The sequence below is a fragment of the Nicotiana tomentosiformis genome, chromosome 2 (assembly GCF_000390325.3).
Source record: "Nicotiana tomentosiformis chromosome 2, ASM39032v3, whole genome shotgun sequence".
In the NCBI taxonomy this organism is placed as follows: domain Eukaryota; kingdom Viridiplantae; phylum Streptophyta; class Magnoliopsida; order Solanales; family Solanaceae; genus Nicotiana; species Nicotiana tomentosiformis.
The window spans coordinates 46,121,656-46,141,610 of record NC_090813.1 but is presented as its reverse complement, the minus strand read 5'-3'; positions in this window follow the sequence as shown (position 1 = coordinate 46,141,610).

Below are 19,955 nucleotides of genomic sequence, written 5' to 3'. Positions count from 1 at the left end.
CCGAAAGCACATTCAACCACGAGTCTATCCATACCAGTTTTACTTAATTCCGACATCAGCTCGACCCTCAAATCTCCAAATTAAACCAAGAAGGTTTTCTAATCTTTCCAACTTAATTCACCCATTAAATGTTAAAAACAACTATGGATTGGGGTAATTTGACCAATAATGAGTTAAGAACACTTACCCCATTGTTTCCTTGAAAGTCTCCCAAACATCGCCTCTTCCCTAGCTCCAATCCGTCAAAAATGAAAAATGGGACGAAGTCCCGTTTTCAGAACTTAAACTTTCTGTCCAGACCTCTCTTATTCGCGAACGTGACAGGTCCCTCGAATTCACGAAGCACAAAATCGTGCTGCCCCACATTGCTCTTCGCGAACGCGAGACACTGCTCACAAATGCGATGCTTTACCGAGCTCTTCTTCGCGAACGCGAAAACCCATGCACACTATTTTTTCCCTTTGCGAATGCGGTACCCAAACGCGAACGCGATGCACAATCCATCTCCTCTTCGCGAACACGAGACCCCCTCACGAACGCAAAGGGAAAATCTTTCCTGCCTCAAATTCCTCTTCGCGAACACGAGGGCCCACTCGCGAATGCGAAGAAGGAAACCAGAAAAACACACCAGCAGTCTTTAGCCAACATGCCAAGTCAAAAAATGGTCCGTTAACCTCCCAAAACTCACTTGAGGCCCCCGGGACCTCAACCAAACATACCGTCAAGTCCCATAACATCATACGAACTTAGACGAACCCTCAAATTACCTCAAACAGCACTAAAACCACAAATCATACCCCGATTCAAGCCTAATGAACTTTGAAATTTCAAGTTTCCACAACCGACGCAGGAACCTATCAAATCAAGTCCAATTGACCTCAAATTTTGCACACAAGTCACAAATGACATAATGGACCTATTAAAATTTTCAGAATCAGATTTCGACCCCGATATCAAAAAATCAACCCCCCGGTCAAATTTCCCAAAAAATTAACTTTCGCCATTTCAAGCCTAATTCCACTACGGACCTCCAAATAATTTTCCGGATACGCTCCTAAGTCGAAAATCACCATATGGAGCTATTGGAATCATCATAATTAGATTCCGATGTCGTTTACACATAAGTCAATATCCGGCCAACTTTTCCAACATAAATTTTCAATTAAGAGACTAAGTGTCTCATTTCACTTTGAAATCCTTCCGGACCCGAACCAACTAACCCGGTAAGTCATAAAACAACTTTGAAGCATAAATTGAGCAGTAAATGGGGGAATGAGGTTATAATACTCAAAACGACCGGCCGGGTCGTTGTCGCGCCCCTCTTTCTCGCGAAATCGTGTTTTGACACGTGATAACTCTTTTAAAGGAAGGGGTTAAAAGAGAGAGTCGCCACCTAACGGGTTTGAGTTGCGTAAGGACACCTATTTGCAAATAACTCTGGTTTAACCAGTTTGCGTTACCAAAGATCGAGTAAGGGCTCAAATTACCTCGAAGGGAATGTGTTAGGCACTCTTCGAGGTCCACAACTGTGGGTCCCGGCCGAACATGAATTATATGATTTAGTCAAATAGTAAGAGAGAAAAATAAAAAATTAGAAAAAATCATTATTAGAAATTCCTTGAGTAAACACAGATAATTGGTTTAAAGACAAGATTGGGGGGGGGGGGTCCTAAGTTTTTTAGCCTAAAGGATCATCCCGTGCAACATAAATAATACTTCGTAACTCCCTCGAGATGGGGTGTTACTCGTATTATTCAGCGGGCACAGACTATCATCTCCCGCTACCCGATTACTATCATTAAGTTTTTACCTAAAGCGCACTAGTTAATTCTAAATCGTGCCCTATGCGTGCACTACTCGTCCCATGCCTATGGCCCAGGAGGCGTTTGGACCTCTATTTTAGATGGTTTCTAGACTTAGCTTAGGCTGCTTAGAAATGATAAAACTAGGCGACATACAAAAGAAGTTGGACTATATGTCAAAGCAATTAAGGGCTCAAGTTAGCCTCCACACTTAGACAATAAATGCACGCGAACAAATTTTCACATTAACCGTTAGACAATTTCAGGATTGAGGCAAATTAAAGCCATTAGGCCCTATAGACATGATTTCTATGTGACCTGGATTTTGAATGTGTAGACAGTTTTGTATGCAAAGTATAATTTCTAAGTGACTACACAGTTGCCTACTAATTACAGGTTATAAGCGATTAAACCTATAGACATGCTATCTAGATGATTTACGCACTAAATGGAAGTGATAATAACAGGAGATATTCAGAATTACCCAGTTTGATCCTATAGGCATGCTTTCTAATAGCGGCAGAGTTAAGCAATGAAACAATGTTGAAAGTTCAATTTAACACATTAAGGCGAGTGGTATTACCCTATAGGCAGGATTTCTAACAATTAGCGATTGAAACTGATTTTTATACTTAACTCCTATAGGCATGTCTCCTAAGTGAGCAATTATAATAACAACAGAGAATTAACCAATCAAAGTCCTATAGGCATGATTTCATCTAATGAATATGCTGCAATTATGCAAATTGGGAGATTTGTCATTTTATTTCCTAACAAAACATATAGGAGCAGAATATGTTAGACGAATTAAGCACTCAGGTCCTATAGGCAGGTTATCTAATGACATATGGGAGCAGAATATGTTTGAGAAAATTAACACCTATAGGCAGGATATCTAACAACACATGGTAGCAGAATATGTTTGAGAAAATTAAACAGATATAGGCAGGATTTCTACCCGTTTCATGAAAACATTATAATAGACCCATTTTTCTAATTTTACTAACACCCCAATTGTTATTACAACATTATTACAAGCCCAATGAGTGAAATAAATTACAGAATTACATAATAGCTATAGTGGGCCTAAGGCAGGCCCAATGTATACCTAGCCTAGCTAGGCCTTCAACAGAGTTTTACAACAGCCCAGAAACAAACTCCATTCTCACAAAATAGCCCACATCCAGTAGCCATCAAATGTCCTAGAGGTATAGCCATTTACACAAACCAACTGGTTTATCCAGTAGGTGCGAATAGGGGGCAAAGTTGAGCAATTAGGGAAAAGGTGGCAAAGAACCTTGGACCCTAGTGTGTCAAAGTTTCCAAGGGCTTCAAGAACCCAAGCCAGTGCTCACACTAGGGAGGTTGATAGAGGAGACTCAGGGGAAGGGCTTTGTCTTTCAGCCAGCCCCAGAATTAAACAAGAAACAACCAGTGAAAATAGTAGTAGAGTAATAGGTTTGGAAAACATTTGCAAACTTGTAAGATAATTACATAATGAACTCCAAAAGCAAATTAACACACTGGGCAGGGTGACATATAATAAGGAACAAGGAGCCTGGGATTGCAAGTTAACATGCAATGGTATTAGACTATTAAAACTAAGTAATGAAACTAATTTAGGACTTAAGGGATCATATTATACCAAAAATAAGAGTTAAGCATTATAATACAAACAAGATCAGGTAACATAGTGAGTGTCAGTTAAGGCAGACTAGTTTTAAAGGATCACAAGTTGTCAAAGGTACATGTTGGATATGGCAAAAATACATAGGGTGACAACCATAGTCATAAGAGCATATAACATTCAGAGTAAAGGTCTTAAACAAGTTAGGGCATACTAATAACATCAAATTGGTCATTTGAAGTTCAGAATTAGGCACAGAACATAGATTGAACCATATAGTCAAAACAGATTTTCAGGTTATCACAAACTAAACTAAGTATGCTTCATTTTGTCTAAATTAGTTAGGCTAGGTGCAAAGCATTATTAAGCTAGAAATCACAAGCAGAATTAGGCAGAAAAGAGTCAAAGAAATGCATTAGAACATGCAGTTCAGAGAAAATGCTAATTAGAACATAATAAACATTGCGAAAGTTAGAAACTAACCAGTGACTGTTCGATAAACAAGAAAAAGATTACAGTAAGGACCCAGAGTCCTGAATGTGTCAAGTTCCAAGGGTTTCAAGAACCCATGCAATGCTCACACCCAAGAGAGGTCAGAAAAAGTAGAAGTCCGGTGGCCTTGGCTTTCAGTCGGCCAAGAACCAAACAGAATCGAATAGTGAACAATTATAGAGTAGAAAACTTCAGTTTTTAGTGAGAGAATAGTGATTCCAGTTCTGTCTAAAGGGGGAATGGGGATGGGTTTATATAGTTGTAAAACTTAAACACACAAACAAGGAAAACAATCAATCAACCTCAAAAGAAAAGGAAATAATAACATGCGAAATTGATTCAGAATCAATTTAGGAGAAGTCAAGTCACCCTAGTTTTTAGGAAAACAAATATTACCAAAATATACACAGAAATAATAACATAGGATGAATATAGACCCAAATAGCACTAAAGATCAGAGGGTCAAACTAATTTTGGTCCGATTTAAGAAAAATCTGAAAACCCTAATTTTAGGGTAAGACAAATATTGATAAAACATATATTGAAAACACACCATAGAAGAATGTAGAACGAATATAGACATAATAATCATACTTAAATCAGAGAATCGAACCTATTTTAGTTCGATTAAAAGAGATCTGAAAACCCTAATTTTAGGGTAAGTAAGAATCCATAAGAGATACACAAATATTCGTACTTACAAAGAGCAAGATGATGAATGTATACAGAATATCAGAAAAGTCAAGGATTTGAACCGATTTCGGTTCGATACTTATGAAATTTTCTTGCCACGTTTAGGCAAGCAGTATAGAAGAAGAACCAGTACCAAAGAAAGGCCGTATATGGCAAAGGGTAGCCATAGAATCCCATATCGTGTGGGATTAGGAGAGATTTTGGGGGGCGACGGCTAGGGTTCTTAGGAGGGAGAAGGGAGGTGGTATATGAGGGTGGAGGACGGTGAGAAATGATTAGGGTTAGGGATGAGGGTGGTAATTAAAAGGGAAGGTTTAATGTGGGCCGTTGATCTCAGAGATTACGGCCACGATTAGAGGGGAATTGGGTCGGGTGGTTAAAACGGGTCGCGGCCGGGTTGTGGGGTTGGGTTAATTGATTTGGGTTGGGGGTTATCTGGGCTAGGGTATTAGATTTTCGGCCAGTAATTGGTCCGAAAATAGGTAGGAGTTTAGGCTAGTTTTTAAATACCCAATATTTAATAAAATAAAATAATTTATAAAAGTAATTAATAAATAGCAAAATATTATTTTTGTACTGAAATGATTAAAAATAATTACTTAACATTATAAAAATATAAAGAGTCATTTTCGCATAAATAATGTAATTATACATGAATATGGGCTATTATTGCGAAAATGTGTAATTAGCCCTAGAAATGCAAATGTAATTAAACAAATGCACTGGAAATATTTAAAACATCATGTTTGTGTAAATGATAAGTTTATATGATTAAATCATCATAAAAATAATTTGAAAGATAATTACTGGGTATAAACATGCGGAAATAAATTGATTTAAAGCCTTTAAAAATTATGAAAAATTATGAAAAATACTTGTAAAATGCTTATAAACTAAATGACAATGTATATGTACTATTTTGAGAATATATATATTTAAAATATGAGGGGAAAATTGGATATCAACAACTGCCCCTCTTTACCCGGGAATTGTGAAAGAGTTGTCGGGTAAAGAAATGATGACCAATTTTGACCGAATAGGATGATTTGGAAAAATATAGGCCGAACTCCAGTTTCTGAGTTGCCTACATATCCCTGGTTTTACGGAAATAAGGCCGTGTGTAGTTCTGGATCCAACGGTGAAATAATTTGATGGAGTTGTTATAGGAACGGACAAGCTCTTCTGGATAGGACGATATCGGAATTGTGAATGGATATACCTTGGAACGGTTATGGATATTTAAATGGTCATCAAGTGGAAATGGGTAACGGATGGTGGTTGGCTGTATTTGAGGTAGTTACAGGGTGTGAATATTGAACGGAAATTGGAGCGAAGATTTCTCCCGTTGGGAGAACGGTTACCTCCTGGATTACCTGCAAAGCTTAAATACAATGCATGCAAGTGTATATTGCGTTAATTTAAACATGATGCAAATTCCTTTTGGACCATGAAAGTTGTCTTTGGACGATGGGGATGATGTCCTTAGACCATGATGTCCTGGGCCATGAATTGCGTGATAAGGTATTCGCAGGCCATGAAATGATATTCTCGGGCCATGAAAATGGTGCCTCTGAACTATGACGCCTTTGAATAATGATGTGCGATATTAAGAGATCTTCAGGCCATGGCATGATGTCTTCCGGCTATGAGGAAGATGCCTTCGGACTATGACACCTTCGGACAAAAATGGCGGTATTTCAGCCCATGAGATGCAAAGACATGACGTTTGGTTATGCAAAGAGAAATAAGACAGAGCTTAGTCTTGCGTGAGATCGGGGGCAGAGCTTAGCCCCAAGGTGGAGAATAGTGCTAGATTTCAAGTAGCACAGCATTTGGGGTTACGCAAAGAAAGGCAGAGCTTAGCCTCATGCGAAATGGGAGACAATGCTTAGTCTTATGCAAGGAGGAAGCAGAGCTTAGCTTTATGCAAGATGGGAGACAATGCTTAGTCTCATGGAAGAGGAGATAGGGCTTAACCTCATGCAAGTGGGAGACAATGCTTAGTCTTATGCAGGGGAAGGCAATGCTTAGCCTTATGCAATTAAATAGGCAAAGCTTAGCCTTATGCAAAATAGAGACAATGCTTGGTCTCATGCAGGGGAAGGCAGTGCTTAGCCTTATGCAATTAAGGAGGCAGGGCTTAGCCTCATGCAAGATGGAGACAATGATTAGTCTCATGCAATGAACAAATAATAAGTAGTAGCAGAGTATTTCTTAGCTGGAAATGTGTTTGCGCTTGCCAGCTTTGTCGTTATGAAGATAGTGATTCTGAGGTGTGCCCGAATTTGAGAATATTTCGTGTTCCTGCATCCAAAGGACAATCGTGAGTTTTACGGGGGAAGGTTGGTTCGTGCCTCCACCTGCCTACTTTGCTTTGCTCTGTATCGAAGTCCTGCTTAAGTTACCATGGGTAGCATCTGGCTGCTTCATAAAAATAAAGTTTTGAAAAATGTGCGTGCATATGATGAATGTAGTTATTTAAAATACATTAGCATGCAATATCGGATAAATTAGATGAACAAATGACTGTAACACTTTAGAGATATTGCGACTTCCTTAGAATTTTGAGGACCCTTCTCAAAATTCTGCCCCAGTTTACTTAGGCGATTCTCTAACTGTTCTGCATATGATGACGTTGGTTGGACTTGCTCTGGAATTTTGAGGGTCCTCCTCAAAATTCTTCCCCAGTTTCCGGTTGTGGGGAAAATGAAAATTTTATTGAATTGTGACCGAACCCATAGGGCTGCCTACGTATCCCCTCTTAAACGGGAATCAGGTCGAGCGTAGTTCAATTACATCAGATGAAGAAATGTGAACATTCTAAACATAAAATCTTTTGACTGCGTCTGAATTGATAGGCTTTGGCCAAACCTCTCCATCCATTTCTGCGAGTATGAGTGTTCCTCCTGTTAGTACTCTGTGAACCATGTAGGGCCCTTGCCAATTGGGCAAAAATTTCCCTTTGGCTTCATCTTGATGCGGGAAGATCCACTTCAGTACCAGCTGCCTCGGTGTGAACTGTCTAGGTTTGACCCTTTTGTTGAAAGCCCTGGACATCCTATTCTGATAGAGTTAACCATGACACACTGCATTCATTCTTTTCCCATCAATGAGAGCTAATTGTTCATGGAGGCTTCTTATCCATTCTGCATCACTGAGTTCAGCTTCTTGTATACTTCTTAAAGAAGTGATCTCTACTTCGGCAGGAATAACCGCTTCAGTACCATAAACCAATAAGTAGGGAGTTGCCTCAGTTGATGTGCGAACCGTGGTAAGATACCAGAGCAGAGCAAATGGCAACTTCTCATGCCATTGTTTGTAATTATCTACCATTTTCCTTAGTATTTTCTTGATGTTCTTGTTGGCGGCTTCTAAAACTCCGTTCATTTGCAGTCTGTATGCCGTGGAGTTCCTATGCTTGATCTTGAATGTTTCACACATGGCTTACATCAAATCGCTGTTTAAATTGGCGGCGTTGTCAGTAATGATTGACTGAATCACTATTCTCATGTTACGTTATCTCATTACATGTCACATTTGTAGGTTCATCGATATAGGTAATAATAATGCTGAAAAGAAAAATGTAAAAATAATAATAAATAAGATAAGCAGTAATGCATTAAGAAAAATCTTAAAAACGTCAACAAGTGCGACTTGATGGCTCGAGCAATTATTTTAAAACAGAATACTGAAAAATGTTTCAAATGTTCAAAACTATTTTTTAAAGTAATTCATTCTAATTTGCCAGGCTACCCAGGAATTCGACGGGCCCGGGATGGTGCAGCGGTCCAGTTTTTGAGAAGATGCCAGTATGCACGAACTAACCTTTGGGAATGGGAATAATCAAAAGAAAGAAAAAACAAAAGGTAACCAAGTTAGTAAGGAACATTAAAAGAGTGTTTGCAATATTAAAACATGTTTCACAAAGTCATGCAATAATTCACGTCCTAATTTGGGGACCTCATTGTGCCCGAGGTAGGCCTAGCAACATATAGCTTTGGAGAAAACTCAATGCCGATAACTGCATCATTTTATTAATATGATAAATAGACCAAATCTCTACTAAAACGACAATAATTATAAAGAGTCACTAGTGGCATTTGCCTTATTACAATCAAATTCTAAAATTAATCTAGAAAACATCATTCCTAATCTACTCGGTCCTAGAGGGACCTTCTCCAAACTTGGCCTTCTTAGCCCCGTCAAACAGATTCCCCAGGTCGCGCATGTCCAACAGCAGATACGCCCTTGCTAGATGTCCTCCTTCATTTCTCTCTGCGTTCTGACAATCCGAGACCCTTTTCCTCATCTTTCCCTCAAGTTCCATCAAACCCTGCTCAAAATACTCCAAATTTCTGTTGATTTAGTAGCGACTCTGCTCCATTCATTGATTGCTTCCATGTCCACTTTATGTTGTTCCAAATGCCTGGCCTCAGATTCAAAGACCCTTTTGCGCAACCTCCTGTATTTGACTTGTGCTTTAGCAGCGTCGTCTATGACCCTATTTCTCAAATCAACCCCTAGCTTGACCTCTCCTGCTATGTCATCGACCAACCATGATGGGTAGAAGTACACATGGCCGGCATGATACCTGTCTGGCTCGATTGTATCTTTCTCCACAATAATCTTTTGATGCTACATGTGCTGTGCCTCGAACTTGAATGGGATGGCATTCCCTTGGAAGTCTGCTTTGTAATGAACCATTTTGGAAACTCGTGGTATAACCTGTTTTCTCCCAGCTTGCCTCATGATTCTGATAGGAGCATAAGGATAAATTCCCCTTAATTCGATTAGCACTAGATAAGGAACATCTCTCGACCTGATGATGAATTCACTGCTAGGGAACCACTCAAACATCCAATGTACCTTGTCATCGGTCAAATTGCTAAAGAAATGTACCCAGCTCACAGCGTTTCCCGGTTGTGCAAACCTGTCTGGGATAAAAGTCATTCTCTTCGGATGGTGATAAGCTATGTGGTCATTCCATGCTCGTCGCGGAAATGCTTGATGGTGTTGTCCTCTCTGAAGGTGTTCCAACAACCATATTTGCAGCAACAGATTGCAACCCTCAAAATGCCTATATCCCTTTTTGCAACGGTCTAAGGCTCGGTACATCTCAGCCACGATCATTGGGACAATAGTGTAAGTTTGCCCCTTAATTCCCTCCATTAAGGTCTTAGTGACCATAGCTAGGCGAGTGTGGATCATTTCCCCTTGTATCGGGAATATCAGCATCCCCAAAAAATAGACAATGAATACAAAAATCCGGCGGTTAGTCCAACCCAAAGAAGTGATGGAAAATTCATCATGGTAAAGACGATATGATTTGCTATGACCATAACACTCGTAAAGGAAGTCGAATGGTATGTAAGATTTCTTCAGACAGACTAACTCATCATTTTTCCTGAAACCCATCATTTTTAGGAAACCTCGAGAAGTACGGTTTTTCCGTACCAACAAGCCAGGGCTATCCCATGGGAGCCCAACGAAGCCTCCTATTTCCTCTAGAAGGGGAGTCATTTCTATATCACCAAAACAGAAGATGGCCCTCTTCTCATCCTAGAACATGGTGGCAGTCTCAATTAACACATTGTTCGACTGAATATCAAACAAAGAAGGTAAATTCCCGAGAACTCTTTTCACGTGGTTTTTGTCACTTGGTGAGAGATTTTCCCACCAATCTAGCAAAAAAGGTGGCATACTTCCAACCATGCCGAACCCGGGGAGTTCGTGCCTCATTTCTGTAAAACAAATAAAGTTATCCCTTTCCCTCTCCGGATTCGACTATTTACACATTAATGATTAGCATATCGGCATGATTTCTCCAAATAATGCACATATCATGATTGTACCCCTTGGGATTTAAGGAAATCCCGGCGGGCATTGGACAAGGCTTGCCTTAGAGAGTTCTTACGCAGACAACGTTCTAACCCATACTAAGTTTAGACATGATGCATGCACAGTTAATATTAGAGTGGGGGTTTCTAGAAGAGTCTAGACCGGTACCCTCAAGTGGACAACTTGAGAGGGGAAGGCACGGAACCGTCGATTGCACCGCTGATCGACTAGTTTTACCGCAAATAATAGTTTTAAAATTTAAAAGGGTGATTTAGAAAGAGCACGGACACTCATCAAGTGCTGCTATGGTATTAATTATGCAGGAGTGGAATATGATGTTGAGCATGTAAAGATAAAATGACACGTTGTCAAGTATTTTGCATGATGAAGACGGTAAATGCAGTATTAAATGAAACGTAAAGACATAAAAAGACAGAAAAACAAGGAAGAAATTAGTTCGCGCAATGTGAAAGAATTGCAATAAAGCAAGTAAGGGGGTAGGGGTAGGGAGAGACATGATGTAGCAAATTTAAAAATGATTCGGAGCAAGTGAACATGACTAGAAAATAAAGGAAAACACTCATTGTAACCAAATTAAGCAAAGATTTGCTTATTAATACATATTCAAAATAGAGGGAAATAGGGGAAAGGGTGTGCATGTAGCCATAAAAGGGAAAATGGAAGCGGGATGTTCATGTAACGATAAAGAACAAGGAAACACATTCATCAAAGAAGACTAATTCTTATAGACCAAGTTCGCTATGGTAAGAGCCTAAAAATATCCCCAGCAGAGTTGCCATGCTGTCGCGCCCCTCTTTCTCACAAAATCGGGTTTTGACACGTGACAACTCTTTTAAAGGAAGGGGTTAAAAGAAAGAGTCGCCACCTAACAGGTTCGAGGTGCGTTAGGGCACCTATTTGCAAATAACTCCGGTTTAACCAGTTTGCGTCATCAAAGATCGGGTAAGGGCTCAAATTACCTCGAAGAGAAGGTGTTAGACACTCTTCGAGGTCCACAACTGTGGGTTCCGGCCGAACTTGAATTATATGAATTAGTCAAATAGTCAGACAGAAAAACAAGAAGTTTGAAAAATTCATTATTAGAAAGTCCTTGAGTAAACACAGATAATTGGTTTAAAGACAAGATGGGGGGGGGGGGGGGGAGGGGGTCCTAAGGTTTTTAGCCTAAAGGATCACCCCGTGCAACATAAATAATACTTCATAACTCCCTTGAGATGAGGTGTTACTCGTATTATTCAGCGGGCACAGACTATCATCTCTTGCTACCCGATTACTATCTTTAAATTTTTACCTAAAGCGCACTAGTTGATTCTAAATCGTGCCTTATGCATGCACTACCCATCCCATGCCTATGGCCTAGGAGGCGTTTGGACCTCTATTTTGGATGGTTTCTAGACTTAGCTTAGGCTGTACAGAAATGATAAAACTAGGTGACATACAAAACAAGTTGGACTTCATGTAAAAGCAATTAAGGGCTCAAATTAGCCTCCACACTTAGACAACAAATGCACGCGAACAAATTTTCATATTAAACGTTAGACAATTTCAGGATTGAGGTAAATTAAAGCCATTAGTCCCTATAGACACAATTTCTATGTGACTTAAATTTTGAATGTGCAGACAGTTTTGTATGGAAAGTATAATTTCTAAGTGACTACACAGCTGCCTACTAATTATAGGTTATAAGCGATTAAACTTATAGACATGCTATCTAGATGATTTACGCACTAAATGGCAGTGATAATAACAAGAGATATTCAGAATTACCCAATTTGATCCTATAGGCATGCTTTCTAATAGCGGCAGAGTTAAGCAATGAAACAATGTTGAAAGTTCAATTTAACACATTAAGGCGAGTGGCATTATCCTATAGGTAGGATTTCCAATGATTAGCGATTGAAACTGATTTTTATACTTAACTCCTATAGGCATGTCTCCTAAGTGAGCAATTATAATAATAACAGAGAATTAACCAATCAAAGTCCTATAGGCATGATTTCAAGATGAATATTGGTATCTAATGAATATGATGCAATTACGCAAATTGGGAGATTTGTCATTTTATTTCCTAACAAAACATATAGGAGCAGAATATGTTAGACAAATTAAGCACTCAGGTCGTATAGGCAGGTTATCTAACGACATACAAGAGCAGAATATGTTTGAGCAAATTAACACCTATAGGAAGGATATCTAACAACACATGGTAACAGAACATGTTTGAGCAAATTAAACACATATTGGCAGGATTTCTACCCGTTTCATGCAAACATTATAATAGACCCATTTTCCCAATTTTACTAACACCCCAATTATTATTACAACATTATTACAAGCCTAATGAGTGAAATAAATTACAGAATTACAGAATAGCTATAGTGGGCCTAAGGAAGGCCCAATGTATACCTAGCCTAGCTAGGCCTTCAACAGAGTTTCACAACAGCCCAGAAACAATCTCCATTCACACAAAATAGCCCACATCCAGTAGTCATCTAAAGTCCCAGTGGTATAGCCATTTACACAAACCAGCTGGTTTATCCAGTAGGTGAGAAGAGGGGGCAAAGTTCAGCAATTAGGAAAAAGGTGGCAAAGAACCTTGGACCCTAATGTGTCAGAGTTCCCAAGGACTTCAAGAACCCAGGGTAGTGCTCACACTAGGGAGGTTAATAGAGGAGACTTAGGGGAAGGGCTTTGGTTTTGAGCCAGCCCCAAAATTAAACAAACAACCAATGAAAATAGTAGTAGAGTAATAGGTGTGAAAAACATTTGCAAACATGTAAGATAATCACATAATGAACTCGAATAGCAAATTAACACACTGGGCAGGGTGACATATGATAAAGAACAAGGAGCCTGGGATTGCAAGTTAACACGCAATGGTATTTGACTATTAAAACCAAGTAATACAACTAATTTAGGACTTAAGGGATCATATTATACCAAACACAGGAGTTAAGCATTATAATACAATCACGATCATGTAACATAGAGAGTGTCAGTTAAGGTAGACTGGTTTTAAAAGATCACAAGTTGTCAAAGGTACATATTGGATATGGCAAAAATACATAAGGTGACAACCATAGTCATAAGAGCAAATAACATTCAGAGTAAAGGTCTTAAACAAGTTAGGGCATACTAATAACATCAAATTAGTCATAAGAAGTTCAGAATTAGGCAGAGAAATAGATTGAACCATATAGTCAAAACAGATTTTCAGGTTATCACAAACTAATCTAAGTATGCTTCATTTTGTCTAAATTAATTAGGCTAGGTGCAAAGCAGTATTAAGCTAGCAATCACAAGCAGAATTAGGCATAAAAGAGTCAAATAAATTCATTAGATCATGCAGTTCAGAGTACATGCTAATTAGAACATAATAAACATTGTGAAAGTTAGAAACGAACCTGTGACTGTTTGATAAACAAGAAAAAGATTGCAGTAAGGATCCAGAGTCCTGAATGTGTCAAGTTCCAAGGGTTTCAAGAACCCATGCAGTGCTCACACCCAAGAGATGTCAGAAAAAGTAGAAGTCTGATGGCCTTGGCTTCCAGTTTTTAGTGAGAGAATAGTGATTCCAGTTCTGTCTAAAGGGGGAAGGGGATGGGTTTATATAGTGGTAAAAATTAAACACACAGACAAGGAAAACAATCAATCAACCTCAAAATAAAAGGAAAGAATAACATGCGAAATTGATTCAGAATCAATTTAGGAGAAGTCAAGCAACCCTAGTTTTTAGGAAAACAAATATTAGCAGAATATACACAAAAATAATAACATAGGATGAATATAGACCCAAATAGCACTAAAGATTAGATGGTCAAACTAATTTAGGCTAGTTTTTAAATACCCAAACGGGTGGTTCAAACGGGTCGCGACCGGGTTGTGGGGTTGGGTTAATTGTTTTGGGCTGGGGGTTATTTGGGCTAGGGTATTAGAATTTGGGCCAGTAATTAGTCCGAAAATAGGTAGGAGTTTAGGCTAGTTTTTAAATACCCAATATTTAATAATAAAAAATAATTTATAAAAGTAATTAATAAATGACAAAATATTATTTGTGCACTAAAATGATTAAAAATAATTACTTAAAATTATAAAAATATAAAGAGTCATTTCGCATAAATAATGTAATTATACATGAATATGGGCTATTATTGCAAAAATATGCAATTAGCCCTAGAAATGCAAATGTAATTAAACAAAATGCACTGAAAATATTTAAAACATCATGTTGGTGTAAATGATAAGTTTAGATGATTAAATCATGATAAAAATAATTTGAAGGATAATTACTGGGTATAAAAATTCGGAATTAAATCGATTTAAAAATTGATGTAAAATGCTTATAAACTAAATGATGATGCATATGTACTATTTTGAAAGTATATATATATATATATATATATATATATATATATATATATATATATATATATATATATATATATATATAGTCGTTACATTCTCCCTCTCTTAAACAAACGTTCGTCCTCGAACGACTATATAATTATACCTGGAGTCTCAAATAGGTGTGGATATTTGCTCCGCATCTCCTGCTCAATCTCCCAAGTAGCATCTCCGACTGGCTGGCCTCTCCACTCTACCTTCACTGATGCTATGTTCTTTGACCTCAGCTTTCGAACCTGCGGGTCTAAAATAGCCACCGGCTCAACGTCATAAGTCAAATTACCGTCCAGCTCCACTGTACTGAAATCCAGAATATGAGACGGATCCCCGACATACTTTCGGAGCATGGATACATGAAATACTGGATGAACACCTGATAGACTAGGTGGCAAAGAAAGTTCATAAGCTACCTCTCCAATTTTCTTAAGTATCTCAAAAGGCCCAATATACCGAGGGCTCAACTTGCCCTTCTTCTCGAACCTCAACACACCCTTCATGGGTGAAATCTTGAGCAGAACCTTCTCCCTAACCATGTAAGCAACATCACAGACCTTCCGGTCAGCATAACTCTTATGTCTAGACTGCGCCGTGTTAAGACGCTGCTGAATCAATTTAACCTTCTCCAAAGCATCCTAAACCAAATCAGTACCCAATAGCCTAGCCTCACCTGGCTGAAACCAACCCACTAGAGACCGACACTGTCTCCCATATAAAGCCTCATACAGAGCCATCTGAATGCTCGATTGGTAGCTGTTATTGTAAGCAAACTCTGCCAGTGGTAAAAATTGATCCCAAGAACCTCCAAAATCAATGACACAAGCGCGTAACATATCCTCCAATATCTGAATAGTGCGCTCGTAATTTCCATCCGTCTGAGGGTGAAATGTTGTACTCAACTGAACCTGTGTGCCCAATTCTCGTTGAGCTGCTCTCCAAAACTGTGATGTAAACTGCGTGCCCCGATCTGAAATGATGGACACCGGCACACCGTATGGGCGAACAATCTCACGGATATAAATCTCAGCCAACCGCTCCGAAGAATAATTAGTACCAACTGGAATGAAATGCGTGGATTTGGTCAACCGTTCTACAATAACCCAAACCACATCAAACTTCCTCAATGTCTGTGGAAGCCCAACTACGAAGTCCATGGTAATGCGCTCCCATTTCCACTCTGGAATTTCAAGTCTCTGAAGTAATCCTCCCGGTCTCTGATGCTCGTACTTTACCTGTTGACAATTTAAACACCGAGCTACATACCCAACTATATCTTTCTTCATTCGCCTCTACCAATAATGCTACCTCAAATCCTGATACATCTTCACGGCACCTGGATGAACAGAGTACCGCAAACTGTGAGCTTCCTGGAGAATCAACTCACGCAAACCCTCTACATTAGGCACACATAGCCTGCCCTACATCCGTAATACACCGTCATCTCCAATAGTGACTTCCTTGGCATCATCGTGCTGAACCATGTCCTTAAGGACAAGAAGATGTGGATCATCATACTGGCGCTCTCTGACGCGATCATATAAAGAAGACCGAGAAACCACACAAGCCAGAACTCTATTTGGCTCGGAAATATCCAATCTAATAAACTGGTGGTCCAAGTCTTGAAAATCTAAGGCTAAAGGCCTCTCTGTTGCCGGTAAGTATGTTAAGCTGCCCAAACTCTCCGCCTTACGATTCAAGGCATCGGTCACCATATTGGCCTTTCCGGGGTGATAGAGAATGGTGATGTCATAATCCTTAAGCAACTCTAACCACCTTCGCTGTCGCAAATTAAGATCCTTCTGTTTAAACAGATGTTGTAGATTCTGGTGATCGGTATAAACCTCACTATGGACACCATACAAGTAATGCCGCCAAATTTTCAAGGCGTGAACAATAGCTACTAACTCAAGGTCGTGGACCGGATAATTCTTCTCATGTACCTTTAACTGTCTGAACTCATAGGCAATCACCCTATCGTCTCACATAAGCACTGCACTGAGACCAATACACGAGTACTGCTAACTCAGATTTCACACATAGAGAATTTGGCATAAAGTTTCTCTTCCCTCAGCCTCTATAGTACAATACTCAGATGTTGTACATATTCCTCCTGGCTACGTGAGTATACCAGGATGTCATCAATAAATACCACAACAAATGAGTAAAGATACGGCTAGAATACGCTATTCATCAAGTGCATAAATGTTATTGGGGAATTGGTTAGCCCAAATGACATCACAAAAAATTCGTAGTGACCATAACGAGTCCTGAATATCGTCTTAGAATATACGAATCCGGAATTTTTAACTGGTGATACCCGATCTCAAATCAATTTTGGAGAATACCCTCGCTCCCTAAAGTTGGTCAAATAAATTTTCAATACGCAGCAAAGGATATTTGTTCTTGATTGTAACTTTGTTCAGTTGTATGTAATCAATGCACATCCGCATAGTACCATCTTTCTTTTTCACAAACAAAAATGGTGCACCCCAAGGTCACACACTAGGCCTAATAAACCCCTTATCAAGAAGTTCCGGAAGTTGCTCTTTCAATTCTTTTTACTCAGATGGTGCCATACGATATGGAGGAATAGGAATGGGCTGAGTGCCCGGCACCAAATCAATAACAAAATCAATATCTTTGTCGGGTGGCATACCTAGCAGGTATGCAGGAAATACATCTGGAAAGTCTCGTACTATAGGTATTGAATCAATAGTAGGAATACCTGCATCAACATCTCTCACAAAGGCCAAATATGACAAATACCCCTTCCCAACCATACGCTGGGCCTTCAAATAAGAAATTACCCTGCTAGGAATAAAGTCTAGAGAACCTCTCCATTCAACCTTCGGCAACCCCTACATCGCCAACGTCATAGTTTTTTCGTGACAGTCCAGAATAGCATGACATGGAGACAACTAATCCATACCCAGAATTACATCGAAATCAACCATATCGAGTAATAAAAGATTAACTCTAGTCTCCGATTCCCCAATACTTACCACACACAACCGATACACACAGTCCACCGTAATAATATCGCCCATCGGCATAGATACACGAATAGGTAAAACTAAGGACTCATGGGGCATATCCAAATAACGAGTAAAATACGATGATACATATAAATAAGTAGAACCAGGGTCAAATAATATAGAAGCCTCCCTATGGCACACTGAAAAAATACCTCTGATCACTGCATCTGAAGCAACAGCATCTGGCCTGGCAGGAAAAGCATAAAATCGGGCCTGACCACCACCTGATCGGTCTCCACCTCTTGGGCGACCCCTAGCTGCCTGACCCCCACCCCGCGCTGGCTGGGCGAGTGGAGAAGTAACTGGTGCTGAAGTCGTAGTATGACCCCTCTACTGCATTGGACCTCCCGAGCGACGAGGACAATGTCTCCATATATGCCCAAATTCCCCGCACTCAAAGCAGTTCCCGGGTACTGGTGGTGCTGACTGAATCGGGCCCCGAGAATCAGAATAACTGCTAGAAGCACCCGGTGCAAATGAACCTTAAAATGAAGGAGCACAGGACGAACTCTGGGCTTCCAGGGCACTGAGAGATGACTGACCCTGATGAGAACTATATGGACCCTAGCTGGATGATGAATCGCGGTGAACTAGACGACCCGTCTGAGCGTGTTTGTAAGGACAACCCTATGATGACCCAAAAGGTCATCTTATGTTTTAGAACTCGAATCTATGCTCTTAAGCCTTAAAAATTTCATTTTCACCCTCCTCGATTTGCGTGCACAGTCCGGGCAGGTTTCCGGAAAGCTTTTATTTTAAAAATGGATGAAAATAAGAATTTATACCTTAAAAGTTAATTTTAGTTGACTTTGGTCAATATTTTTGGTAAACGGGCCCGGATCCATGTTTTTATAGTCCCGGTGGGTCCGTATCGAATTATGGGACCCGGGCTTATGCCCGAAATCGAATTCGGAGGTCCCTAGCTCAAGTTATAAATTTTTGATAAAAATTAAAAGTCTGAAAATTAATTGTTCTAAAGAATTGATTGATATTTGGCATTGTTAGTATCGGGTACGTATTTTGCTTCCGGAGCCCGGTACAGGTTCATTATGATATTTAAGACTTGTCTGTGAAATTTGGTGAGAAACGGAGTTGATTTGACGTGATTCGGATATCCAGTTGAGAAGATATGAATTTTAAAGTGTTCTTGAGAATTTCATTTGTTTTGGTGCTAAATTCATAGTTCTAGGTGTTATTTTGGCGATTTGATCGCGCGAGCAAGTTCGTATTATGTTTTTAGACTTGTGTGCACCATTGATTTAGAGCCCCGAGGGCTCGGGTGAGTTTTGGATAGGCTACAGAGTGACATTTGGCTTGGAAAACACTCATGGTGCATCTGATATTATTGCAGGCCTCTGATCTCGCATTTGCGAGATCAGGCATCGCATTTGCGAGCTTCTCATCGCAAATGTGAAGAGAAGCTGGGCCAATAGTTTTCGCATTTGCGAGTTTTCTTTCACATTTGCGAAGGGAGTCAGGGAAGGGTAGTGATCGCAAATGCGATCATTTAGTCGCATTTGCAAAGATTCAAGGTTCGCATTTGCAAACTTATCTTCGCATTTGCGAAGGCAGCATAAGTGTGAAGGGCTTCACATTTGCGATGACTCCTTCGCATTTGCGAGCTTCGCATAATGAAGCTCAGGTCGCAAATGCGACATCTGCAGCTGATCGAAATGACTTTTGGACGGGAATTTTCATTCATTTCCCAAGTTTTCAAGACCTAAAACACAAGAGGCGATTTTTCCAAAGACCATTTCTTCCCCAAATCATAGGTAAGTGATTCTAAACTGGTTTCTTTCAATCTTTCACTACATTTTACAAGATTTCAACCTAAAGTCTAAGGTTTTCATGGTAGAATTAGGGGTTTTGGGTAGAAACTAGGGATTTCGAAAATTTGGGGATTTAGACCTCAATTTGAGGTCGGATTCCAAAACCAATTATATATTCGGGTTCGGGGGTGAATGGGTAAATGGATTTTGGTCCGAACCTCGAGTTTTGACCAAACGGGCCCGGGGTTGATTTTTTGACTTTTTGGAGGAAAATTTG